We start from the raw sequence: 27,603 nt of genomic DNA on the forward strand, positions 1-27,603 counted from the left end.
CGAGGGAGTCTCACACACACATACACACACACACACACACACACACACACACACACACACACACATAGCCTGGCGACAAGAAGTGATTGTGACAGAGGCCAGGATGAGGGGCGCCGGTCTCCTCTGGTATGTTTGGAGGACTAGTGTGTGATGTGATGTGCACAGCACTAATTAGGGCTGAACAAGTTTGAAAATTTATCTAATTGTGATTTTTTATTTTATTTTATTTTTTTTTTGCAATTGCGATTTAATATGCAATTATTATATTATTATTTTTTTATATCAAAGTCCTTTTTCCATGTATTTTTTTTTTCAAACAAACACAGGCAATACATGAATCCGTATTACAATGAACAACATCGGATTTATTATACATCCATTTTGGGTGTTATATATTCAGTTTATGTTTAAAAAAAAAAGGGCAAATAAACCATATATTCAAATGAAAGGCAGTTTATCGATTTCAATCAGAGGTGTCGACTCACGAGACTTTGGCTTGCAGTCTTTGAAGCGTTTAGTGGCACAACGCTAACGTCAGTCGGTAAATCACAAAGCAACGATAATGCAAAGACATCTTCAGCTTGAGCATGTCAACTTTTCATGTTTCATGAAACAATAAAATCGAGACATGTGGACTGCACCTCTTAAGCACTGAATTTATGTCAACGTTATCTAACACTGGTCAACAGCAAATTTTAATCGGAGATGGCTTTCTGTGTTCCTAACCACATTTTTGACAAAATGTGTTTACTTTTTTCTTTTTTTTTTTTTTTTTTGAGGAAAAAATTTCAATGGGCCTCAATTTTGGGCTCTTTGTGTGCCTGGTCGATTGGGCAGAAAATAAACAAGTTGTTTCAATCGATTGGATAGATGAGTCCATCTTCTGATCAGTTTTTTTTTTTTTTTTTATTGATTGGTGATCAGCTCCAAAATGCTAACTTTGTGAAGCCTTTCCGCACGTCAATTCCAATACTTGCGATTCCCACCCTTTACCTCGCCATCCCCACCATAGCGCCATCCAACGCCGGCGATATTTTACAAGGCAATGAAGCACTCGGACGAATCGTCCGTCCTTTTCATCCTTTGCCTCACTTCACCTCTGCCAGACAAAAGGACGCCGGCTTTCAGTGTTTGTCTCCCAAGAAGAAGGAGGAGAAGAAATGACTCACACGGAGGCCAGACTGAGCATTTCTCATTTGAAGACACTTTCGCGCTTTGAATATTTATTGTTCTTCATCAGCTCACACAAAAACGTAATAGTCGCTTCTTGGTGAGGGCGAGACACTTACAGGCCATTTTGTTCCTGGAGAATCGAATACAATCCAACACAAGAGTTGTAACATATTCTGCCTTTACAGAGCTTTTTTATTATTATTATTTTTTTTGTGGTATTTGAAAAGACATGTTTTGTTGCAGCTTTTGTATTGAACCTCAGTTGCTCGTGGACTTGTAAACAATGGCTCATCGCTGAAAAACTCACTCGTTGCATTTTTTTTAATGCTATTTTTTTTGGCGCTCTTCTTGAAATCACCTGAGATGCCACAAGATGGCAACAAAGCCCTGTCCAAATAGGAAAGTAGTACAGTAATTGGTCCGAGGGCGTATGTTGAAGTCATATGACGTGACTGAGAAACAAGTTTTGTTTGTCATGGAGGAGTTAAGTTTAACTTGCATTGTTCATGGAGATTGTGGGAAGTCTTCATCGCATATGCACTTTGGAAACACACACACACACACACACACACACACACACACACACACACACACACACACACACACACACACACACACACACACACACACACACACACACACACACACACCAATACACTTAAGTTCCGACCAGTATCTAAACATAAAACCTTTCCTTTGACCAATCTTCCCATTCTATGCAAGGGCTTTGTTGCCAGCGGATATGTTTAAAACGTGAAACCGCCCACCACAAACAACGCCAGATGCCGCTTTGTACGTCAAATGACCTGCAATGTCCAACGATTAAAAAAATGGAAATGTAAAAAGGACGATTCCCTCTCTGAAGTGACGCCGCCGGCGTGCATAATGTGATGTCTCACGGTGTCACGTCCTGCAAGGACATTGATAGCAATTAATCTGGGTTTCCATCATATTTTTGGGAGCGAATCTGCAGAGTGCTCTGAATACATGCAGATAATCCATCGTGTCACGTCGGCGGTTGTTCTAACAAGCCGATGTCAGAATATCAGTGTAGAAACAGGCACTGCCACTTGTCAACATTGTTTTTTTTTTTTTACTCAATCAAGCGTTTTCACTCGTTCCAGCTCATGATTTTTAGTAGAGGTGTGGGACGCCAATTTTGGGGCTTCGGATTCGCTTGGCTAATGCTTACAAAAAACTGTTGACATTGAGTTGGTATTTAAGAGACTCAATTTGACTGAAACTTGGAAGTAGAAACTTGGAAGACTTACCAAGTCTTGCCTGTTGAAAATAGATCATCGACATTTTCAAGAAAACGAGCCATTTGTTTTGTTTTTGGAAAGAAAGTCACGTATTTTCCGCACTATAAGGCGCCTCAGAGTAAAAGGCGCATCAAGCGACTGGGCACTTGCTTGAAACTTAAGACTTCCTCCCACCTCTGGTTATTTGTGTGCTACTGCAAGATTGTAGCAAACTCTACACGCTAAGTTGGGCATAAAGAGCATCTCCAGTCTATTGTTGTGATCAATTCATAGCTGACAAATGCGATGCAAGTCCTGCCATTACACGGTGTAAAAATTCTACTACCCAGCTTTGAGGAAGATGCGTAAAAAGACAAGATAATGTGCTTCCTTCAAGCATCAGTGGAGATCTACTTCGGGGTGGTAAAAACAAAAGCTCAAAATTTATGCTAGATGACAGTTTGTTGAAGCAACCACAGAGGAAAGTGGCGAGGAAAATTAGTTGTTGTATAAACACGCAGTGGACCGAAAAAAAAAAAATTGTCACAAGTTCAAGTACCTTTAACACTCATAAAAATTGGCTGGAGTTTCGTGCTGGTCCCTGGACCTCTCGGAGTCCCTGAGTTTTAACAATGGAGTCCGCAAAACAATTACCACGTGTACTTTTGTATTTTTTGATAAGTGTATACTTGCCATCAAAACACACTTACGACCGACTTGAAGTCTGCAATCATTTAAATCTCTCATATGAGTGTCATGTATTACAAATCTGACATCCCAGCCATGAGACAAGGCGACCTCAGCAAAATGTTTACTGCTTGGTAGCACATACCTCAGGTCAAAAGTTTCCAAAATGCGGCGAAATCATTTCTTTTAAATCTGTTTTTGGCAATGTTCAGCGCAACGTGATCGTCTTCCGCCGGGCTCCTTTCATGGCATACACAAATTGTGGAAATAATTCCGCTCATTTTTTTTTTTTGTCCGCGTCTTAGCGGGAATAAAGATGTGTAATCACTCTTCTGACAAAAGAGCATTCAGGAAAATAAATAATAATAAAATCGCTAAATATAGCAACCAAAATCGCTTCAGTTGGCAACACGAAATGAGCTCATGTTTACTGAAGCAAGGAAGCAGCGCCAATTGAATCAGGTTTTAGTTCCTTTCATATGAACAGGGCGTGAATGTTGAAACACTCAAAAAAAATGTCCCATTCCATTCAAGGTATGCAGATAATAGTTATGAATAATTGTTGGTAGGATAATAAGTGGCTCTTTCGAAAAATGTCCTCCCTATAAGTAATCCTTGAACCCCTTCAGTTCGTTCCGCTGACATATTTTCATGATTTTTGTACAGACTGTTGGATGAGGCCTCTTTGGCTTTTTTTCTCGCTCTGGCCTTCCTTATCTACAGCACCCTTGGCACACGTACGAGTTGAACCGATTGAAGAAGGTGGAGTCACACGTTGTTACATATGCTAGGCAAGCTAAGATCGTATTAGAACAAGTTCACATTTTGGAGCCGTTGCAACTCCGTCCACATCTGGCAGAAAAGGCTCCACGGTCGCGTGTCGATCTTTTTCTAAAAGTTTGAGGACGTCGTGAGTTTTGCTGTAAGACGCTGACGAAAAACGGCTTTCTTAACCCTTTCATGCACCCTGTAAACTGATGAACTCGATAAGCTGTCCACTGTAGTAACCGCTGTCCCCGAAAGGGTGAACCAAGCTAACTTGACTGCTGCATTTTTTTTGGGGGGAGCGTAATTTTTCACATGGTTTCCTGCTAAAATTCTCGTGGTGACGGGTTGAGTTGCATTGCTTTGAAAGAAACTGCATGACTACAAAAATTTAATATATGACAAAATTTTGCTGTCACAGAGACAAAAAAAAAAAAACACTGGAGGTCAAACTGCCAAAAGTGCTTCGCAAAACACTTTTAAGTTTGATTCATTGCAAAAGATAAACTTCCTTAATAGACTTTTTGGGGAGTAAATGGAATTGGTAAACATCTCTTGCACAAACTCGAACAGGGATTGTCTCAGCGATCCAAATTAATGGCCATGTAATCAGCAAGAAACACACATTTGCTCTTCTTCAATTTGTCTCAAAGACCGACCGTCCTTTCTCATTTGTCCTTCAGAAAGCTTCCCCCCTTTTTAAAAAAAAAAAGATCAACTCCAAGCTTGTAAAGTTTAGCACAGTGAACCTTCTTACATTTGTATTCATGGAGGAAAGAACGAGCAGTCCCGAGTCACGATTCCTGACTGACTTTATTTCTGAGCGGTTGCAATAAAAAAATTTACTTCATTCTTCGTGGGGATACATTGCAGACCACCCCCCAAATCTGCAAAAATAGTGCGATTTTATTATTATTATTATTTTTTAAAGATTCACAGCTCAATTAAAGATGAAATCGGAGATAAAGTGGGGCCGACATGGTCCAGTGGCATGACATCACTAATCCTAATCAGCCAACGACATGATGGCAGAACAGAGAAGATGGACATGAGGGAAATTTAAAGTCAAACAAAATGAAAGATTTTTTTTTTTTTCAGTGCTGCCGAGAGAGACGGATGAGCTTCTTTCGCAGTCGGCGCGGTGTCAAAGCATTCCCGAGGATGCGTCGCTTGGAATGCGATGCTGAGGAAAGACGGGAATCCAAGGAAAGCCATTAAAGATTGACATTTGATTGAGGTCTCCTCAAAATTTGATCGAATGAAGAAAAAAAAAATGCAACTGCTGGAAAGACTGAAAAGGCAAAATCACTCAGAACGACTTGAAGTAATGCTTTTAGTCGCAATTGGCTAATGCCTGCAGCGGGCGACCCTGGACCAGGCATTTCATTTTATTCAATTACAATTATTAAATGCGCAGCTTGGTAATCAAATAAGACACCGCATGTGTACTGGAAGTCGGATTTGACTTCAGTTCAGGATTGTAGCAGTTCGCTATATTTGCCAAAAGTGCATGACGAAAATGGGTTTTTTTACCGTTACATTTTATACACCGATGACCCTCACAGTCTTTGGAAAATTCTCAGCAGGAGGTTATAGCCGCACTGAAAACCAGTGTGACGCCTGTCTGTCAAAATGACAGAAAAAATATCCCCCGCCCCTCTCCGACCCGGGAAATTAACCCTCCTCAACGGCCGCCGTCCATTTGCGCCAGCGCGGCGAGAACGCGAGGCACGACGCAATCCCTGATAATGAGGCTCCGTGAAACGCTCGCACGTTCTCCGCGTCTCGAGGGATGCATTGTGTGTAGCGGCAAACGCCGGGGCTGGAAAGAGACCCCGGCGGCGGCGGCGGTGGAAACTAATGAGAGCTTTGAAGGCGTTTAATATGAAAGTGCGCGGCGACGATCCGAATCGCTTGTACGGCTTTGGAGTTAAGCTACACGTCGAGATCAGAAGAGAAAACGACGCCTCCGACTCTAATGCATTCAAATGTATTCTATTTAGCGGAAAGCAAAGACAAGGCGAAAAAGTTGGGATTCTCGGCCTTGTTCGCGATTCAGAAGAAGGTTCTTGGGGATCGTCTTTTGTTCCCCGGGAGGATGCGGCAACTCAAAGCACCCTCGGTAGCTTCGGTAAACAACACCTCCAATGTTTGCTGTTTCTCCGTAATCAATGCTATGTATATTCTATGCACGATGTCCTCCGTTGCCGGCGGACTTCCGTTCCTATCGCGGCGACATAACCTGAATTTGTGTGTAGGTTGTGTAAGCGATCGCTAAACTACACGAATGCAGTGGTCAACTTAGAATTAACCCTCCCGGGGACAGCGGGCACTCCAGTGGACAGCTTGCCCTGTTATCAGGTGACACGGTGCATGAAAGGGTTCAAGTACGAAAAGAACTCCGTCAATATAAAAACAATCAACTCAACTCAAGCGTATTTATAGAGCACTTGAAAACAACCACCGCTGTGTACAAAGTGCTGTACATGGAGCAGATATATATATATAGACAACAAGAAATAAGAAAACAATCAATTAATCACGAAGACAGTAGAAAGCGTAAAAACAGTACAACTAAAAATCAAGTCCGAGTTACGCTGAGTCAGAAGCCAAAGAATAGAAATGAGTTGTGTGATGAGTTTTGAAGACGGGCATCGAGGGGGCTTGCCGAATGTTCCGTGGGAGGTCATTCCAAAAAGAGGGACCGGCGACGGAAAAGGCTCGGTCCCCTCTGAGCCTCCGTTTAGATCTTGGTACCTCTAATAATGTCTGGTCCGCAGACCCGAGGCTCCAAAGTCACGTATTGTTCAGGAAAATACCTTCATCTCTATAATTTAGGTGCGTGAAGCATTTATTAATTTTGTGTTTGTATAAATCATGAATAAAGGCTTATTCATCCCTTCTGGCAGCTTTATTTTTAATTATCCATGAATTTTCAGTTGGACTTTTTTTTCTTTATTACGATGTGTCATGTCATCGGTGTGTCGTATTGATTCGAGGTCAAACATTTGTCAAGTCTAAAAAAAAATTGTTTTGTTTTTGAAAGGGAAATCATTTAAATCTAAAGAATAATAATGCTTCAAAGCCCTGCAACATGCCGAATAGTTTCTCCAGATTGGTCTCGTAAATTTGTTAAGAACATTTTTTTTTTTTGCAAAATGGCCACATGATGAACAAAATGTGTACAATCATGTGTTCTTGAGCACAGTTGATGGAAACCGATGATATGTGTTGCAAATTGCCCTTACCAATGAATCACCGTTGATTAATAGAAACGAGCCGTCCTCCTTCTTTTTTTCCTCCCGACAGCATTCTTCTGTCTCTCTCTCTCTCTCTCTTTCTCTCTCTCTCTCTCTCTCTCTCTCTCTCTCTCTCTCTCTCTCTCTCTCTCGATGGTTTCGATGGAACAGAAAGTGCGAGCAATAAATCACGTGTGTCATACAAAAACATAAAAGCCTCACAGCTCAGGGCTACTCAAAATGGAGACGTCGGGAACGCCGCGTGCTGCCCCTTTTAAAATCTTTCAAAAATTATCGATTCCCTTAATCGAGCTGACTTCTTGTTTTGCTCACCTTCCTTCCGTACACATCGTCTACAAAGACTTTCTTTTTTTCATCCTGACGCAATAAAAAGTCTCCTTCCTCTCCAAACCGACGTCTCGCTAATAAATAAGACGTCTAATAATGAAGGACACAACAGCTTTAGGGGCGGCACGCACGGTGGGCGACTGGTTAGCACGTCCGCCTCACAATTAGGGGCGGCACAGTGGGCGACTGGTTAGCACGTCCGCCTCACAGTACAGAGGTGCAGGGTTTGATTCCGGCCTCCCTGTGTGGAGTTTGCATGTTCTCCCCGGGCCTGCGTGGGTTTTCTCCGGGTACTCCGGTTTCCTCCCGCATTCCAAAAACATGCACAGCAGGTTAACGTAACACTCCAAACTGTCCCTCGGTGCGAATGTGAGCGCAAATGGTTGTTCGTCTATGTGTGCCCTGCGATTGGCTGGCAAACGGTTCAAGGTGTACCGGGATAGGCTCCAAAACGCCCGCGACCCTTGTGAGGAAAAGCGGATTAGAAAATGGAAAATGGACAACAGCATTAGTCCTTCTCCATCAAATGATGATCACACCCTCCCAACACAACTCCGTGAAAGCAAGATAAGTAGGATGCGGTGCGAGCGAGAAATTGATCTTTATCTCAATGCAAGAACACCACAAATGATTCTGACACACGTAAGCCTCCACAACTTGGGGCAAATATGCCACCTGTCTTCCATCCCCGAAATATGTTCAGTACATTTCATTGGTGTTCCACTCACTCTCACTATTAATTCTGCTTTCAAGCTCATCGCTCTGTGTTTATTTTTATAGCGTCAGTGTGGACGCGTTGGACTTGAAGTATTTCGAGTCATTCCATATATTAATGACTCCTTTTCTTTTGTAAAGAGAGGCCTACCTCAGAGATTAAATCACAGTCGGTTGTCCGTATTAATGGTTATTCATTACGTGAGGGGGAGCTGTGCCGTTGTGGGTGTGGTCAATGTTACCTTCGGTCACGGTTAATCAAAGTGGCGCCCTTTAAATGTGATGCGCTAGTGGCGCACTAGTGTCAATATGGCTGCCATGAAGTGGACACTTGGGAACCACCCCCACAAAACAAGCCCCGAGGGTTTAATGCCTGATGTTCACAAATCTGATGCCCATCAAATGTCTCGGAATCTGTCTGCCTATCCCCCGATCAAACTCACTAAAATCGCTTTTGACCAACTGCGCCAGTAGTTCGAAGTGGTTTGAGACAACTTCCTGCCACCAAATGATCACCCGCACACACTCTTCTTACGAGGAAACGCTCCAGCACGGCAGTTACCTGTCTGCCAAATCATCAAACCCACGTAAAATGCCTTGCGCTGATATGAAATCAGGATCCACCAGCATCTGCGCCACGGCGCAGGTACGCTGTCTACAAAAATAGATCCCTGAGAGAGAATAGAGAAACGTAATACCACACACTGCCCTTGCACTTGGTATATCACGCACCCCGACCCCAGTTTGGGATTTCTTGCTCGAGCATTCTTTTAAACTTCCTCTCTTGTGAGTTGGAGGGTGCACTCGGCGGCTCTTGTTCAACTTGGATAATAGATTTATCAAACTCCGACAAAACCACTTGGGGTGTTCTTTGAATGGGGGGGGAGGGGGGGGAAGACAAGATCAAAGCAGAAGCCGCGTTGGCATCCTTTGACCAGAAGCACTGAGAGCTTCATCTGCCCTCCAAATAATATGACCACAGCAGCCAATTAATGCATCAAAGCAATTCCACTGGATTCCAGCCAACCCCTCTGAAACTGTTTTTCGCTTACATTTACGGGCTCTCCTGGAAAAAAAAAAAAAGAGTCCTAATTGGGTGAGTCAAGGTACACCAAGAGAAGCAATGTTGTCATTTTAATAAGTCTACTTTTAGCCAGCCTCCAATTAAAATTCGTGTCTCTGAAGACGGTGCCCACAAGGAAATGGTTCAGTCCCTTGACTGCTGAGAAGCTTTCGGTGTTCTCGCACGGGGCGAAAATACATGCTTGTCATTTGTTGGCTTCTTATCGGCTCATTAGAAATGTGTTTTTTTTTTCTCCTCCTCATTTTTTAGCATTGAGGAATATGAATGCAAGGGATGCCCTGACAATTATCGGGCAGCAGCCCCTTATCGCGATCACATGTCAATCAAAGTACAAATCAGTCAGACTCCATGTTGATCTGCTGATTTTCGGAGTCATCAAAAGTGAGCAGCTATCTTTCGCAGAGCTTACATGTTTTTTTTTTTTTTTTTTTGATGATACATCTTCTCGGACGCTCGCCTCTTTCAGCTCCTTGATCACATCAGCACATTTTGACACTGTCCGCACATGAAGCGACTTATCCTCGTTTTCAGAAAACTGCCTTGGCGACAACCTATCGCTGTGTCAGCTTTATTTGTAACGACGTCCGCCATTTTTGTGGCGAGCACTGATATAAGTAGGGGGAAAAGAGGAAAATAGTATTCAGCGGAGGGTGGATTGGTGCTGATTTTCACCCAATGCAGATGGGTCTGGGATGTTTCCCTCACGATGAGTTTTATATTTCTATTAAAATTGCAGCCTGAGGAGAATCTGTCAGCCACTAGCGACAGTAAACGCGGTTATGGGGGGGATGGCCCTCATCAACGCCTCTTCGGATTGATATTGACACCCTTGGTTACATGAACAGCTGAGGATCAGCAAATGTTCATCTGGCGCAGGCACGGTCACGCCAACCCTGGAGCAGATCCAAGCAGCCGAGGGAAACGCACGTCAATAAGAGTCGGCCAATTAAAATCAGTCTTCATTTAAATCCTGATCTCTATCGATCTGCCTTTCACTCCTCATTTGCTACACTAGTCGACTGCTTCGAAGGCTCCCCGGGATGCGTTGATGTCTGAGTAGTCGCACTCCGGCAAGAGGCCTTTCAATAGAAACTGGTGGGCGGTTCCGCTCTCTGTTTTATAGAGTGGGAGAGAAGTAGACTTCATTTGCATGAGGATTATAAATTGTAAGCACGAACCTGCATGATGATGATTTGGCTGCTAGTGTTCGAATTCGGCAGGCAGGCGGGCAGGCACATCTCATTTCACTAATCCAGCATTAATTTGATCTGGTTTTACTTCCAATGTCATTATTTTCCGGCCAACAAAAACTAAATGAATAAATTATCCTCACCCTAAATTCAATACATCCAAAATAAAAAAAATAAAAAATCACAACTTTGAGATCTGACGTCAATTTCAAAGGCGTTGTTTTCCATTAAAAAGTGACCCTCTCATCAAACCCTAAACCAGGTACTGAATCCAGCTTCAGTGTCTTTGCTTTCCGATCAAAAATGGACCCTTTAGCTCCTAACACGCAAACCTTAACCGAAACACTAACCGTAAGCCCAACCCATTTTTAATTTACCTTACCACCCTGCTGATGTTTGAAATCTGTTTTTACTTCCAGTATTATTTTTCCCAATCTAAAGTGACCGCAGAGCCTCGACTGATTGGTTTACGATTTGCGACCAAAAATATTTTTGAAAATAGCTCAAAACAATTCAAACATTAACAATCGACACAATTGAGGCATACAGAAAAGGTGGAGAGCTTTGAAGTAGCGCTGGTCCAAATTAGGATTGTTCAAGCCTTGGGGGAGGTCTGTTTCCCAGACTTTCTTTGTAGCGCAACGGCTCAAACGTGTCCATCGAAATCAAAGAGGCTCCTATCAACGATCTGCACCGTGTGAAGGTCAAACAGGGGAAAGGCATTGGCCCATTGGTGCCGTTTTTCTTCTTCTCACAATCTTTCTCTCCCTCCTTTTGCAAAAGGCAGAGTAGGGGGGGGGAGTGGTGGTTGTGACTTGACATGAATTGTAAATGAGCGGATTAAAAAAAAAAAAAAAAGTGTGGACGTGAGCGTCCATCTACGCAACGCTGCTGAAAAGCTCCCATTTTTCTCCCCCGCCTCTTCTGTTTTTTGCTTACTTTGATTTAATAGTGACTGGTAAGCACGTCTAAATATGAATAATTCCAGCGCTTGCAGATACATTTCTCCAGTCTTGCAGACTCAAAGGCCTTGAACTGACACCGTCTTCCCCAGCGAGCGCACGCAGTTAGTGCACCGCTTCAACTTTCTGCTTCAGCAGCTTTGAGAATAATCTGACCTCGCTTGTGCGTCAGTCTTGGGGAAGTTTCGGCGCGGCATCCCAAAGCCTGTGACCCCCTCCCCACTCACCTCTTGCCTTTTTAAAAAAATATATATATTCTCGCAAAGGTTATTTGGAAACAACAAACCTCCTCTGATGTTATCTTTGACAGCTTCATCCTGGAGTGCCGCCATGTTTTTGTGTTCCGCCGCCCTCCACAAATCCCCTCAGTTCACATTAAAAGCTGGCTCCAGATGCCACCTCTGCTCTCATCATCATCCGCTGATAAAGAGCACCGTGTTAAAAGGTCACTTTGACAAGGTGAAAAGCTGCAAACATGAACACAAACACACGATCACACACAAAATGGATTCGTCTTATGCAAACAAATATACCATCCTCTTTACCTGATATTCATTTGTCTTGCAATATTGATCCTGAGATTGTTGATGTTGCCAGAGTAGGGAGTAAGCTTTATGCTTCCAGGCTACGCGCTCATCTGCACGGTAAAAATCCCAAAGCACACATTTTATTTATTTATTTTGTTACGCAGCTGTTTGCTTGCTCATGAATAAAGCGGTGTTTGGAATGGTCCAAACATCAACGGACATCTTTACGTACTCGAAAGGAAGCGAAGTACTTGCATTCGCTATAAAATAATGCTAGCATTGGCATTCAAAAGGTAGACTCTTATACAAGGTTAGTGTGTGACTTGTGTGACGTTTATTACAAGATGAGGAAAAGAAAAAAAAAAACAAGACATGTGAGGTGACTTTTCCAAACACAGGCTAATTATACTTTGCTGTTAGCTTGTTATTGGTTAAAACTGTGCACTGTAGTCCCCTACGTAGTCTTCCGGGGGCAAGTCCCCTTTGATGACATTTGAAGTCAGATATCATCAAATATTTACAAAAATGAGAAGGCTGTGCTCACTTTGTAAGGTAGGAATGTAAGATAGAGATCGCTGTGACGTGAACGTTGAACCGCCACAGAACGGCGGAACAATGTACATTGCAGTTTAAATGCCAATATCGGAGTCGTTGCCTCACCATGGCAACAGTTTACCCATCACCCCGTGGCATGCGGCAAGTGCCGATGTTCCAGGCGCCACCTTGTTTGGTCAGTGATTAATTACTGCGCTGATGAGATGCGAAGGCGGTGAAAATGTCACGGGGGGCCCACATCACGTCGAGACGCACGCCGGGTACCAAGCACCAGCTGCTCGCTGCCTTTTTATGTAGCCAATGTGCTTTGCCAACATGATTCTGCATGTCGCTACGAGGAGCTAACCTGTTTAGCTTAGCTTGCTCGTGCCACAGATAGCGACTACGGCATTATTATAGTCGAATAAAGTTAGCGTTTTGGTTGATGAGGTTACAACAGCATTAGTGTACGGACATTACCAGGTACAGTCATACCTCGGTTTTCGACCATACTCCGTTCCAGGAGGCTGTTCGAAAAGCGATTTGTTTTATTTGTTTTATTAGCCCATGATTAGGGGCTATGCAGAAATAACCAAAAAACAGCAATCCGAAAATATGCCTTGGAGTTCAATGGCCAGTAAGACTTTTTGGGGTGTGGCTTAGTAATATTGGTCAGTCAGTACCAGGAAAAAAAAATATATATATATATATATATTCCAGCTAACTCAACAATCGATATGAACTTGCAACGAGTGAGAAGTAAACAACTGTCAATTATCACACAGCCTCATTAACACTGCAAGCGCAAAGACTTCCGCAGCATCCATTTGCAATCATAGAAGACCAGGAAAAGAGAGGTATGACTTGATGAAAAACACAAATGACAAACCAAATTCCCCTGATAAATCGCTCCATTTAGTGAAATAAATGGAATTGAGGCAAAGGATGCCCAGTGGGACAGAAAATAGTTAAGCTAAGGATGGAGCTGCGGCTTATTTGTATTAATCGTAAGACGTGCAACGATGTGCTGACAGCCGCCTCATCCTGATTTTATTAGACTAAGTGATGTTTTCTTTCTGGATTCTTTCTCTAATTAGCTTGGGACAAAGACAGGAACAAATGCAATTTTTCAAATGAACAAATATGATTTCTCTTTTTGGACGTACGTGGCATGTGTGTTGTTTGGGGATATTTTAACACATCTCAGCGTATAAAACCGAGTTGGCCAGATCAACAAGAAGAAAGAGCCCACCAAAATATGGTCATTTAAACTGCAGACAATCCGATTTTGAATGTGTTTGAATATTTTTAAAACAAAAATGGAACAAAATATAAGATATTTTGTTACATTTTAAAATTGATTTTGTCTAAAAGCACTTTTTAAAAAAATTTCCACTGTTTTTCGGCTTAACCGAAGTATTTTAAAAGGTACACTAAGTATAATATATATTTTTGATTCACTTTCATTGTACTTAAACTCATGAATCTAATTCTTGTATTCAAATACAGTACAAGTTTTAAATCTGAATGGCATACTATTAAATTTTTATTAACTTGTTAATCAAAATATATAATTTTATTTCCATAATTTTTTGGGGGGGGAGGGTGGATATCTCAACTGCTTCCAAGTATTAAAATTGAACATTTTGCACAAAACAAATAGGCTAACTGGCCACTATTGTAATCTCTCTCTCTCTCTCTCTGGCTCTCTCTGATATCACAGATGCCAGTTTGGGAGCCCTCAAAGTGACTTTTAAAGGTTTTCCTTGTGCCATGTTTGGCTCATTAGCAGCTGATTGTGCAACACGTTGGCCGCAAATCAACCCAGATTTATCTCTTATCATGTGACATATGACTAACCACGTTGGCTGTGTGAGCAGATGTTATTGGCTAATGGCAGCGTTCCCACTATTAAAAGATGAGCGGCAATCAGAGCGTTTCCTTATTGCGTGTTGAATTAATTCACCTTTTTGTGGCTGACGATCTTCCTGGCTTCCAAAATATACATACAGTACAGAAGGTGCATGTTAAAACTTATGACTGATAGTTTCCCTTTTGAAGGAACTATGTCAATATTTTCAGCCATAATGGAATGTGTAACGAAAACCAAAACGACCTGTACTGTATATCATTAGGAAAAGAAATAAATATCATTGTTTGTCTTGATCAAGTCTGCTCTTGATCAATTAGCATAGCAGCTATATAGCCTAGCATTTGCACACTCCGCTATAATGCTTCGTGAATTGTTTTTGGTCTAGATGAGAGAATAGCAACATTCATTATTTTGACAATTTCACCCAAAACAAACGTTCCTTTTGTGAACGCACACAGAGTGCACGGAGTTTGTCAGCCCTGAGCTAACATATGGCGGGAATTTTTACCTGACATCATGCTAATGTACCGTTTGAGTGTGGTACCACTCAAAGGTCCACAACTAGCCTCCGTTAATAGTCGTCGTACCCAAAAAGCATAGAGTAAACATTTGGCCTTGTTGAATGCTCTGTTTATACGGGTTGCCGCTCCTTGTGTGTTAAAGTAGCACTTATTTCAAGGTTTATAATAACTGTAACATGAACACTAATTATCATTTGCGGTTGGCATCATATGATATAGCATTAAGCTAGCGGAGTTCAGTTCGAGAATGCTGATTGGTTTGGTTGAACATTTTGGTGTTTAAATACCCTAAACCTGTAATTTTTATAGTATACAGTGCTTCAAGTGGGAGTGATTAATGAACAGCTTGAAGCTAGCACACTTTGCCTCGTATATCTAGAGCTGTGCGAATGATGAGTGAGAACAGGTAGCTAGGAATTCAGTACTTTAGAAAGCGTTTTTATATCGTTTGAAGTTGTGGCTTTCGGCACGTCCCATTAGTGTGTGTTTTAAATGAAAACTATCGGCATTTTTTTAAGTTGGTCTCGATATCACGGATTTTTACCTGTTTGGTGGTTGTGAAATGCAATCCCCGCTGATCAACGGCGGTTGACTGTATTGCCACTTTTGATGCATAATAATTCACACCAAAGCATGCTTGTTGGAAATATGCAAACATCAGCCGCACACTTGGCTGAACAAAGCAAAGCCGGCTGACCTTCCTTGCGGTTCACACTCGGCTCGGGACACACACACGCACACACACGCACACGTGAAATGTAAAGAAGCAGCACAATAAGGATTTAGCTGCTGATTGGGGCTGCAGGGAAGCAAAAGAGGGTTCGCTGCCCCAGTGGCTCGAGCTTACTTGGGGATCACTGGTCATTAATCTTTGCAGAGGGTCTCCGACTGCACTTTTTAGCAAGGAAAAGGATTGCTGATCCAAAAATATAAGATGTCTGTCAGCGAGGAGCAGGGAACTTTGTCCGACTACTTCTCTTCTTGTCGAGAGCTCGAGGCAGAGTATTGCAATTGCTGGTAGCCCGGTGGTGTTTGCATGCACTGGTTATAGATTTAAAAGTCAGATGATTGTGCATCTATAAAATGACCACCAATGATAATAGTCTGTCCAAACAAGATTCAAACGTAAGCATTGAATGTTTGCATCGACAATACAGTATACCAATAATTTTGATCATAGTATGCAGAACTACATCATATTAAAATGCTATCGTGTACATTAGGAGACCAATAAACCAAACATATCATTCCACCAAATATCATAAAATGTAATTTTCCCCCCTGAGACAAGTGCCACAAAACCAACCGAGAAGCAAGGAAAGAGACTTCCCAACTGCTGTGAAAACCATTTGAGCCATGGAACATAATGACTTCACCGTGTGCAGAGTACTTATAATGAATCTGCACATGCAAAAATAATAATAATACTAATTATCCTTGTATGTGACACCTACGCAAGAAAATAATACGACATTTTGAAGAGTTACAGGCGGTATTCGAAACAACATGCCACTCTCACACCAATAGCAGTCAGGCGTAACAAAGACAACTATGAGACACAAAAAGACTACTAATGGTAAGGTGCAGCAAAAATATCCCAGTGGCCAAGTGGGAAATGAAAAATTATGATTGCAAGCTAATCTTTTTTTTTTCCATCCCTTGGTCAATATTATGAGGAAAGGCCAACAAGCAAATATTTTATACAGTGGACTCATTCATCACCAAGTGTAATTAACGGTAGACTAGAAATAAGGAAAGTGCCTTTTCTGCCTGTGGAAATCTTTTTTTTTTTTTAATACTCAGTAATTCTATGTTGATCATTCTTTTTTTAACATGCAAAACATAACCCTTTGTATCTTTTGTGAAAACGGGAACATTAACTTATACAGGAAAATGAGGTGAAAAAAAAAGCTGCTATAGAAAATACTCCGATAAATTAAATGCCTCCTCACAAACAAAATAATGCATACCATAAAATAAATGTGAAATGATGTAAAAATATTTTCCTTTTTTAACATAAAAAGTTTGCAACGAATAGTTTGTCCTCCAATTTTAAGAAACAGAAGGATGCAGACAAGTACAACCCCCCCCAGTTTGCAACGAATAGTTTGTCCTCCAATTTTAAGAAACAGAAGGATGCAGACAAGTACAGTACAACCCCCCCCCCCCCAAAAAAAACACTGATGGCCTTTCTTGGTACTTTGACTCGATCTAAATAACCTGGAAGGAAGTCTCTTTAAATGGAGCTTAAAGTTACATTGGCAAGATGCATATTGTGAGAGTGTGACCGAATTGGTCGCATATGCGACTTGTTTTCCCCCCAGCTTGTGCGAGTAAGAATTTCATCTGTTCACACTTGGTTAAGTGCATACATTTGAAAGTTTCCACTAACACCATATTAGACGTGGTTAAAAGTCACTCTCATTTTCAGTCTTTGAGAGTTTCCACATCATGTGTCCACCGACCGCTTTGGAAAAACTGCAAGTGTTCCATTCATAAAACATTTCAGAGCGTTGGTATTGCATTCACACTGGACCATGCTTACTGGTCGAGTTTTTTTAGAAAACAAGTATCTGCGCTGCTATTTAACTACAGAATGTGAGTACTTTTGCCATCATTGGGGAGCAGGTACACCCCCCCCCCCCCGCCCTCCACTACCATGTGAATGAATGGATGGTTTGATAGATGGACATATCCGTGTCAGTATCTTGATTAAAAAATAAATGAATCATTTGATATGGCGGGGGGGGGGGGGGGGGGGGTTTTTTTTTTTTTTCGTGACCTCCTCCCGAGTGCTTAAGGAAAACAAATGCAATCGACACTCATGCATGCGGACTGGCCAATAAATCACGGCGCTATATTGTCGCCATTTTCACACATGCAGCAACAACGCATCTTGTGCGGCTGCGGGTAAACCTAATTAACCTTAACCATATTGTGTTGTTCCATCATTTAAAAAAAAAAATCATCATCCACAATAAAATCCTTCATTCAGTTCGTTTGAATAATTTTCACACAGCGGAGAGAGAAAAAATAATGAAGTGCATATGGATACTCAGTAAGCCATCAGTCTTAAGAGAATTCATTTAAAGTAAATGAACTTTTCAATTAGAGTGTGACACTTTTTCTAAGCACAAATAATCATAAAAAGACAATTAAGGCAGATGGGGAATTTTGGTTATTACAACCGCATGACTGTGTGTTTCTTTGAATAATTCAAACCCACGAATGCATCTTAAACCTCAACCCGTGGAGTCTATATTAAGACGTTGCTCACATCTTATGAATGTTTTCAACGTAAGGCCGTTTAAGGGGACCCATCGCGACAGATCTCATCTGTGGACACATGAAAGACCTCAGCTGGATGTGACTTGAGCGCAACGTGCCAAATCGTCTCATTACTTCCATACATAGTCACGCTCCAAAATCAGGAGCGCTACAAATGTTCCCGCTAATACTCCGCAAATTGCACACATTCTGTTCTTTATTCGGTGACGTGTCGCGATAATGAATTTTGATAAATACAGAACTTGAACTTCGCATGATCCCCCCGCCGCACGATGCAAATTTGTATCGTGAGCGGGAATTAGCATCTAAGTCTTGCTGTATACAATAGAGGTGATTTATTGTCAGCATTGTGTCGCATGCACATCATTTGCCCCCGTCATTTCAGTCCCTCAGCAGGCCTGGGAATGCCATTAAATAACTTTCAACATCCCTTTTTGCGCTAATGTTGACATGCTCTAAAACTCCAGACAGGCGGTAATTGGGCTCCGGCTGACTTTTTTTTCCTTTTTTTGGGTGGAGTGTGTCAAATAGAGGTAGGTGTCAAATAATATGAGAAAATAAACCTGTGGAGAATGTTCCTTATGCCCCCCATTTCCATAAAATAATGTAAAATGCATGCTTTGTGAGACTGATTTAGCACACTAAAGTAGTTGTGGGAGCTAGCTATGGATGTGGTTCGAAATGTTTTAAAATACTGACACAAATACTCAAATAAATGCTTCACTCAAAGTAATTACACGCCTGGATCACAGGAAAATAAACGACAGTGTAAGCCAGTCAACAAATGCTATCTGTAGCGGATCGGGAGGGACAAAGAGCCATAACCCAAGAGTAATTGTCACTCTCACAAAATGGTGTGTTACAGTGTCATGCCTTCAAACGTCTGTTCAGTGAGAATCAAAGGATAGACCAGGGGTGTCAAACTCATTTTTGTCGTGGGCTACATTTTCGTTACCCTTTCCCTTAGAGGACCGTTATGACTGAAACCAAATACAAAAAGTCAATAATAACAGTTTATTCAACTGTTAAGTAACTGTAATGAAGGTGTTGGTTGATGTCTCTTATTTATTACAGATGAGAATTTTGGTAGAGATTTTAGCAAGCATCATGGAAGTAGATTTATTTTGCCGGCCACATAAAATGATGTGGTGGGCCACATCTGGCCCAGCCAGCTGACCAGGAGCAAGTGCGGGATAGACTCTACGGGCGCTTTTTATTTGTATTTTTGCCGAGATTATATACCTTAAATGTTATGAAGTAAGCGGATAAAAATGAATCATTTTCAATGACAACATTCAAACCGATCGGACGTATTGAAAACCACACCATCCATTCAACTTTAATTTTGAACACAATCATTAACCTTTTCTATCCTTTCTGAAAAAGTTCCTGATGGAACTGTATGATTGAGGCCAATGGGAATCCATCCAAACAAATCAAGATGAGCTGCACGCGTTCATTAGCTGACGCTTACCGGTAAACTTCAAGCTCTATTATTGTTACGGTGACATTTGACTCCTCGCTCTGAATATTCATAAGCACTTTGTTTTCGCAAATGATTGGAGGCCACGGTCACGTCCACAATCTTAGGAACTGAGTGGAAGAATAAGGTCTAGTTTTCACCAAGAGGGTTTCCCGAGAGACAAACTGTCTGGGAAAACAGAGACGATACGTGACAAAAGAAATGAAACTAAACAATGGATGTCCTTGAGCAACAAGCTATCCTGTTAGCTCAACAATATCGCCTGATATCATCACATTTCCTTTGTAGGTGAATTGGGCCCGTTGTGATTTGCTGTCAACGCGTTTCTCATTTCTCCAACAATCTTCTTCAAAAGTGGCTTAATTTTACAATCGGTCTAAAAGAGCCCCTTTGATTGTGTGATTGATTTGATCTCACCCATGACTAAAATAAGCACAAAGAAGCTAAAAAAACAGAGGCTAATATGCGGATAAGAACGAGTAGAGGGTGATACCGCTACAAAATGCTAATTGCAAACAGAGGTTAAGACAGTATACGACTAAGAGAGGCTAATAGATTTTTAACACAGCCATAAACATGACCAAATGAAATAATGAAGCCTTTAACAAAAAGGACAAAAAAAAAAGAAAAACGAGCTAAAACTGATAAACCTCTGAAAGAGGTTAAGAGATGACAATTTAGCACATAAGAGAATAAATAGACTAAGGTAAGACTCACAGATTTAAAAAAATTTAAAAAGTACCTTTAGCAAAGACTACAAATCACTCACAGACGGGAAAAGAAGCTAACACTATTAACACAAGCTAGCAAAACAGGCTAACCCCCAGTTAACGTCAGTCAATAAACACCTTTGAAGGGTTATCTAGCCACAGGCTACATAATTGTTTTAACGGTTTAGAAATATCAGCAGAGCCTAGCTTAAGGCCACGTAGCATGTTGCGCAAGTCCAAATAAAAAATGTCGAATTTTAAAACTTGACGAGGTTGGATTCAATGCTTCTTCAACCATCAGAATAGTTAATTAGGTTAATATTTATTTGAGAGCCTGGCATCACAAAAGCTTGTGTCAACTTTTTCTTCCTAATCCGAATTGATCGCCCTCAGTATTGTGCCGGCTGACTGCAAAGTCTTACTTTGGGAGATTTCTGTCTGAGCCTCAGCTTACTATACTGTGCTGGGGCTTACATACATAAAGCTCTGTTCAATGTATGCTAATACCATCGGTGGAGTATTCTCCCTGGGAGTATTCTCCCTGGGACTATATATATATATATATATATATATATATATACACACACACACACACACACACACACACACACACACACACACACACACACACACACACCATTTAAAAAAAATAGGCTGTCGTTTAGCGCAATAGTTTCTGGGAAAATATATCATCGAAAAATGTGTTATCGTGGCAGGCCTATCGGTTGGCTTTTCACACTAGCCCCAAGCTAGCAAGCTACTCATCCACAGGCCAGCTGCAGAAATAAGCAAATCTTTTAGAGACGAACAGGCTAACACAAAACAAAAGTGACTGCAGAAGCGAACCCAATGTTAACAGAGACTTGGCATAGCTAATAATGGCTAACATACATCCAAATAATACAAACAAACACTGGGAAAAAACAGAAAGGTTCATTTTACTTTGAAAATCGACTAAATTGAAGTTTGACCAGGATCACAGAACGGATTGTGTTTGACCTTCAATGTACCACTGTAGTAGTGTGCATGAAAAGCAAGCTAAAGATGTGATCACGTGAGAAATCCATGCAAGGCTAATGACCAGAAGGGTCATGGATAAGCTCAGCAAAAAAAGTTTTTGCTCTTCCACTGCCTTTTATTTTTTTTCCTCTCAATTTGATTTGTACCCAGAGGAGAGCGATGGCTGGGTGCTCCCTGGCCGGATGATTAAGGTGAGGTAGAGTCAAGGGTTTCGGGCGAGGGGGAAAAAGGAAAAAAAAAAAAAAGCCAGCTGACCAGGAGCAAGTCATATTCAAGGGCTGAAACACCTCAGTGCACTTGAATCAGTTCGGCCGCCGAGGTTCATGTAAGCTGAATGTGCATTCGCACATTCCTGCTGTTTGAATCATCTGTGCTACCAACATGCCGCATTTTTTTTTTCAATAGCGTTACACAACCATAAGTCTAGGTTTACGATGCATTTACATTGCAGGCCTACTGGGTTACACATCGTGGTTTCAGTGACGCATCGTGGCAGTATAAAGACAAAAAAAATTTGAGGGAATCAGTTACCCTCAGGTCGGAATCAAGCCTCTTCTAAATATGGAGAAAAAAAAAATATTGCAATTGTTGACGTATAACCACATGTCTTCCCAAACAACCAGGTGCCAAGGAAATAAGTGGAAGTGAGTTGAGGAGATTCATCTAGACACAAGTAGTGCTTTGTCATCAGCAATTTTTCACAACAGATGCAGAAGATTTTTTTTCCATAGTCAAAATTATCAATGTCTTGTGCATGAGGCAACCTTGTTGAAAGCTTCGCATACTGTAGTAACAGATGGCTTCCTTAATGATCCGATCAATACCTGGTTGGCTCCCCATTCCCTATTTGTTGTTGATTAATGGACAACGGGTGGATTATAAATGAATCACAATCAAGTGGCCAATAGCAATTATGCAACGCTAATACACTTCCCTCGTAAAAGATACATCACTGGCAAGCTGATCCCACGGAGGCTTTTCAAAGCGTCGACTCTGAACAAACAAATACGAAAACACACAACAATGTTGAGTAAGAGGGTAAATTGATCTTTTTTTTTTTTGCACTTGCAAATCAGGGGTGAAAGGGAAATTCTGAGCTTCAACACAGAATGTAATTTTTAGTGTATTTTTTATTTTTATGCTTGTTAAAAGGGATTACACGATTTTTACCAGAAACGCTGGCGTCACACTTGAACAAGCCCCAAAATCGCCTGGCAGCTTTATTGCTTATAGCTTCGACCAGGCTCCAGCACCTTCATCTGGCTGGAACAACGAGCTGTTGTGTGTGTGCGTGTGTGTGTATGTGAGGCAGATTCAGGATGTTTTGACAGCCTTTTCGATTTAGGAGAGGAAAGAATGACGAAAGGAGACACACACTGCCCTCTGCTGGAAGGTACTGATAGGACAAATCCCGTTACCATTGAAATATGCATTCATTTGTATTTTGGGTGCTGATTTATTCGATCCTATACATTCTATATTCTATATATGACAACTGATCACTGAATCCCGACACAAATCTTTAAGCAGCAGCATGACAGTATAGGTTCTGGGTTTTTTTCTCTTTGCACCTCCCTTCTATTATCTTATCTTTGTCAGCTGCTGACATCTAGCTGGCACTGAAGCAAGTGCACATCGACACAAGCTTCACTACCTATCCTGGCCACCAACAGATGGAGGCAGTGATTCCTAAAGGGCAAATTAATAAAAATCATTTCAATGTGTGAACAGAATGGGATTTATGAGCCCGTTTTCAGAGTTTGGAAGTGGAGTCAAACATTGTCCTCAACAAGTCACTTTTACAATGCCTGGAAAGCATTTTTTTGGGAATATATTATTTTGTTAATTTGAAACTCTTTCATTCATTTTACTGTCAGCGGCTTACAATGTACAGTGAGTATATTGGCAGAAAAATGATGAGGATGGAGCTGCTTATCCTTTATTCTCTTTTTTTTTTAATCCCCATTTGCACACCTTTTTCTAATCCAATGTGATGTTTGGTTACAATCATTTTATTCAAATTATTTTAGATGATTTTATCATCTCCCAAGAGGGGGACTATAGTCTCGACTCATTTTGTTTCTCTTTCCCGAATGCTCTTCATGTTTTCTGTAAAGCAGTTTGAATTGTCCTGAACTTTTAAGTCAGTGGTATTTCTCCAAGCAGCAAATGAAATGAGGCATCTTCGCTCCTCTTGCGACATCCAATATGGCGACGGCATCGACAAACGATTCAGCACTCAGAGGTGTATACTGTATTGTTAGACCTTAAAGCCCTACCTCAAAAAAATACTTAGCTCTCCATCATGACAAACTTTTACAGTATTAGAGCCCCATGTGTCATGAACACATGGGGCTCTAATACTGTCATATATAAAATATAGATGAAAAAATTTGCACCCAAATAAATGTTTAAAAAAAAGAACTACATCTTAAATTGTCCTTAAAGCGAAATACAACTGAAAGGTTAAAATACAAAAGCGCCATTTCTCCCAAATTTGTGCTATTCCCATGGGGAGTTTGGTATTTTGCATATAGCGACTCCACCATGCGACTCATTTCAGTTGTGCAACGCTCGCAATTAACGATGATGAATTATCCGTAGATACAAAGGGAGGCACTACATTAACCGCTCGGCCTGACGACGTGCCATGTTCTCGGCCCGAGTTAATAGAATAATCGTCCCCTCTCATCTCGTCACCGGCGGCAAATGAGCAGAGGCATGAAAATCACCCACTCCAAAAGGTCGTGTTTCATTTTCTTCTCTTCCCGGGGTGATTATGAGGTCATGTTCGTCACCTGAGGCTCATTAAAAAAAAATGGCTCCCATGGCGACGGCATCGACAAACGATTCAGCACTCAGAGGTGTATACTGTATTGTTAGACCTTAAAGCCCTACCTCAAAAAAATACTTAGCTCTCCATCATGACAAACTTTTACAGTATTAGAGCCCCATGTGTCATGAACACATGGGGCTCTAATACTGTCATATATAAAATATAGATGAAAAAATTTGCACCCAAATAAATGTTAAAAAAAAGAACTACATCTTAAATTGTCCTTAAAGCGAAATACAACTGAAAGGTTAAAATACAAAAGCGCCATTTCTCCCAAATTTGTGCTATTCCCATGGGGAGTTTGGTATTTTGCATATAGCGACTCCACCACGCGACTCATTTCAGTTGTGCAACGCTCGCAATTAACGATGATGAATTATCCGTAGATACAAAGGGAGGCACTACATTAACCGCTCGGCCTGACGACGTGCCATGTTCTCGGCCCGAGTTAATAGAATAATCGTCCCCTCTCATCTCGTCACCGGCGGCAAATGAGCAGAGGCATGAAAATCACCCACTCCAAAAGGTCGTGTTTCATTTTCTTCTCTTCCCGGGGTGATTATGAGGTCATGTTCGTCACCTGAGGCTCATTAAAAAAAAATGGCTCCCATGCTGGTGACACATTGATTGTTTGCACTAATGACAATCTCAATGATACTTGGCGCTCATTAATGCTTGCGAATTCTCATTTAACCTCGCTGTTAACTTGGGAACTGACTTTTTAATGCTGTTTGGACATCGGCACGTTGGTCTCAAGTCTGTTGAACAGATTAATGTTCTTCTCGTGCATGTTAGCCGCTGGCATAGCGGCCAAATAATTCCGCATCAGGGCTGTGATGCAAGATACGACATCGTACCAACTCTGCCTTTTACACAGAACCGGTAATGGCGGGATACTGAGGTGACTGTGCACACAGCAACACAGCAAGCAGGGGCGTGTTAAGGAGGTGGGTCAATGGGGTGGAGGCCCGGACGCCCACAGCGCCCTATTGCCACAGCTTTTTCAGGGCATATCTTGATTGTCGATGAAGAGACTGAGACGATGAGACGAGGCTGTGATCGATGGGCAGTAAGTCAGGAAAAGTTCAGTCCGCGCCCAGTACGGGAAAACTTAAAGGGCATCAAAATTGATTGAAGGACTGAAAATAAAGCCTTTGATTCCATTGGATTTACTTAAACCGGTCTGAACATAACCTTGGACATGATTAAAATGTGTTCAAGGAACACATCCCATTTGAATAATTTGGATGAAAAGAAAATGACGCCATTTGTCCCCATTTGAACCCTTTCATGCACCCTCTAACCTGATAACATGGTAAGCTGTCCACTGTAGTAAACGCTTAATCATGTGCAACTGAAAGTTTTTTTCACTGTGTGTGCACTGTGCATAAGCTTTCCTTGCATTGCTGGACCTAAAAGTGCTTTTTTTTAAACTTGAAAACATTTCATTTACATGACAGCCGCAGACCTGACAAAGCGACAAAAGTTTTTTTTGCTATTTTGGGTGGTGCCCTTAATGGTTGCGTGACAGGCTTCCTGATGCTGCCTGACCTTAAAGTGCTTTATAGAAACTTTGTGAGACCCACAACCCCCTTTCCTGCCTACAAATTCACAACACCGCTCATAGAAGATCAAAAGCAAATTACATAGCTCACAAAACATCGGTGAATGTCAGCTCAGGCAAATTTTGGGTCGGCCGGAACTTGAAGGTACGAGTGTAAACGGGTTTAGCAAAGCCGCGCATGTACACGCACACAGGTTGGGAAGACGAGTTAACAACGGCGTGCTGGGACACACCAACGCGCTCGCGCACTCATTCGCCGCCGAGTTTCATGCACGGCTGCAGCCGACATGAGAAATGCATAGCAGATCGCGGGCCCACCGCGATAAAAGCCAGAGTGGCAACACGGGGGCACGCAAGCGACAGCCTCTCCAGCCAGCCGCCTGAATCTTTGTCATATTAAAAATGAAGCCGTTACAGCTTGTCACAAGGCGCACTGCCTCTCCGTTTCCTGTTTTTTTAGTGTGTTTGCCACTTAGGAGGAAGCCGAAAGAGGAAAAAAGAAAAACAACAACCTCAAGTTGTGGAACTGGCACACCTCCCTCCCCTCACACAGAGGGTTGATAGCGAGACAAGCGCTAAATTTATGACACTTCATCCGGATTAATAAATTAGAAGACCAACGTTGTACTGGAATACATTTACATTTAGATGAGAATACGGCCCTGACACACAAACTCATTAGCGGATTCCTCTGCCTCCTTGTCCTACTTGGCTCAGATGAAAAACAATACCAGGTGCATCAGAAAAAAATCCAGGACTGGTGGCACAGAGGAGACCCAACCTCAAGTTTTTCCCCTTGAGCGTGGCATAAACGATCAAATGCTGTTTGGTTCGTTCAGTGCGTGAGAAGAGGCGATTATCCAGGCCGGGCGACTGGTGAAGACGTGGTAGAGAAAGTGTGTCACTCTTGTGTTTACATTGAAGCAATCGGTCCTGTATTTTTTCTGACACGCTTGGTACTTACGCTAACTGGCAAGGCAAAATACGCCGTGCAGTGCGAAAGTTGCGGTTGAAAGACGACACGAGACGCCGGTTGGCTTTTCAGTGGTTGTCATTTCAAATCAATCATGCATATCGGAAATGATATAAAGTCAATTCATTCGTCATAAAATCTATATTTCCCATGGAGTGTTCCACCGCTATTTTGCGACTAGCATTTTACTATTATAATTATTTTTTTTACAGTGTGGTGTACTTACAGGAGTTTATTGAACACAAAGAGAATAGTAAAACACAACAAGCAACTAAGACAGAAGCTGCTGTTGGCCACAGCTCTCACGCAGTCACTCACACAAAGACGAGGGCGAGCCTCTCAAAGGCAGATGCAGCAGGATTTTTTTTTTTTTACATTTTTATTCATTTATCTCATTCAATCATTTTCTCATTGATTTAGTGTTGTCAAATTGAAATTAAAGTATAAAATAAACCATTAGCTACAGTATAGTAAATTTAAGGACAGGACAGTTCTGCAGTTGGCCGTCTGAATCTGGGCTGCGGCCTGCATGTGTGGAGTTGTAATTGGTTGATTCCTTATGTTACATATTAAGATCAAAAATATTTACATGATAATGATTATTTTACTTCGAAAATTAAATTTAACATACATTTCCCATTTTCCCCCCTTTTAAAAATCTCCTATGGCCTTTGCGCACAAAGGTTTGCCCGCCCCGGCTCCAACAGCTACCGAAGACAGCCCGAGACAACAAAAAACCCCCAACTGAAAAGGGCAACCGACTCAAGAACGAGAGCCCATCAACACCTGTCATCTCGCTTCGAACCCTCCAGATGTTCCCCCCCAAATGCCTCGTGACGCTCATCCATCACTCAGCCAAAAGTCATAACCT

At 41.7% G+C, this 27,603-nt stretch overlaps 1 long non-coding RNA gene across 1 annotated transcript in view; it reads right to left on the bottom strand.

Moving 5' to 3' along the window:
• The window catches only part of LOC109517420 (uncharacterized), a 91,587-nt gene that overhangs the window by 5,338 nt on the left and 58,646 nt on the right, over window positions 1-27,603 (bottom strand). The gene's annotated exons all lie outside the window — the stretch shown is intronic.

The sequence above is a fragment of the Hippocampus comes genome, unplaced genomic scaffold, assembly GCF_001891065.2.
Source record: "Hippocampus comes isolate QL1 unplaced genomic scaffold, H_comes_QL1_v1.1 scaffold92, whole genome shotgun sequence".
NCBI lineage: Eukaryota > Metazoa > Chordata > Actinopteri > Syngnathiformes > Syngnathidae > Hippocampus > Hippocampus comes.